Source organism: Arachis stenosperma, chromosome 10 (genome assembly GCF_014773155.1).
Source record: "Arachis stenosperma cultivar V10309 chromosome 10, arast.V10309.gnm1.PFL2, whole genome shotgun sequence".
NCBI lineage: Eukaryota > Viridiplantae > Streptophyta > Magnoliopsida > Fabales > Fabaceae > Arachis > Arachis stenosperma.
In genome coordinates, this window is record NC_080386.1 from 67018683 (window position 1) to 67020323 (window position 1641).

General features: G+C 36.3%; 1 non-coding gene across 1 annotated transcript; it reads right to left on the bottom strand.

The window, feature by feature from the left end:
* Positions 1–1159: 1159 nt before the first annotated feature.
* On the bottom strand, positions 1160–1267 carry LOC130959581 (small nucleolar RNA R71). Its single transcript, XR_009078653.1, has one exon. It is a non-coding gene; the product is annotated as a small nucleolar RNA R71 (small nucleolar RNA).
* Positions 1268–1641: the final 374 nt, after the last annotated feature.

Consider the following 1641-nt stretch of genomic DNA (forward strand, 5'->3'; position numbering starts at 1 on the left):
AATCTTTTTCAAATCATATCTTTTCAATCAAATGTTTTCAAAATCAATTTCTTTCCTTTTTCAAAGATACTTGCTAACAATTAATGATTTGATTGAACATTTCAAGTATGTTGCCTCTTCTGTTGAGAAAGGTTTAATGTTTGAATCATATCTTTTCTTGTTAGGCAAGTCATTAATTTTTAAAATCAAATCTTTTTAATTTGTTTTTTTTTAATCATATCTTTTCAATCATATCTTTTTAAAACCATAACTTTTTTTTTATCATATCTTTTTTTTCACATCTTTTTCAAAACAGTTTTTAATCATAACTTTTTTATTTCTAATTTCAAAATCTCTTTCAAAAATTACTTGATTTCTTTCCCACTCTTGGTTTTCGAAAATCAATTCAAGTTTTTCAAAATGTTTTCAAAATCTTTCACTTAATTTTCGAAAATTCTCTTCCCCTCTTCTCACATCCTTCTATTTATGGAGTACCACTCCTTCTCAATGCACAATTCGAACTCTATTTGACTAAGTTCGAATTCTTCTACCTGTTCCTTCTAATTTTCTTTTCCTCTGACACCTCAAGGAATCTCTATACTGTGACATAGAGGATTCCACATTTTCTTGTTCTCTTCTCTTTCATATGAGCAGGAGCAAAGACAAAGGCATTTTTGTTGAAGCTGACCCTGAACCTGAAAGGACCTTGAAGCGAAAGCTAAGGGAAACTAAGGCACAACTCTCTGTAGAGGACCTAACAGAAATCTTCAAAGAAGAAGAACCCATGGCAGCCGAAAACAACAACAATGCAAGGAAGGTGCTGGGTGACTTTACTGCACCTACTCCCGACTTCTATGGGAGAAGCATCTCTATCCCTGCCATTGGAGCAAACAACTTTGAGCTTAAGCCTCAATTAGTTTCTCTAATGCAACAGAATTGCAAGTTCCATGGACTTCCATTGGAAGATCCTCATCAGTTCTTAGCTGAATTCTTGCAAATCTGTGACACTGTCAAGACTAATGGGGTTGACCCTGAGGTCTACAGACTTATGCTATTCCCTTTTGCTGTAAGAGACAGAGCTAGGATATGGTTGGACTCACAACCTAAAGAAAGCCTGGACTCATGGGAAAAGCTAGTCAATGCCTTCTTGGCAAAGTTCTTTCCACCTCAAAAATTGAGTAAGCTTAGAGTGGAAGTCCAAACCTTCAGACAGAAGGATGGAGAATCCCTCTATGAAGCTTGGGAAAGATACAAACAATTGATCAGAAAATGTCCTTCTGACATGCTTTCTGAATGGAGCATCATAGGTATTTTCTATGATGGTCTCTCTGAACTATCCAAGATGTCTTTGGATAGCTCTGCTGGAGGATCTCTTCATCTGAAGAAGACGCCTACAGAAGCTCAAGAGCTAATTGAAATGGTTGCAAATAACCAATTCATGTACACTTCTGAAAGGAATCCTGTAAACAATGGGACTAATCAGAAGAAAGGCGTTCTTGAGATTGATACTCTGAATGCCATTCTGGCTCAGAAAAAGATATTGACTCAACAAGTCAATTTGATTTCTCAAAGTCTGTCTGGAATGCAAAATGCACCAAGCAGTACTAAGGATGCTTCATCTGAAGAAGAAGCTTATGATCCTGAGAACCCTTCAATGGAAGA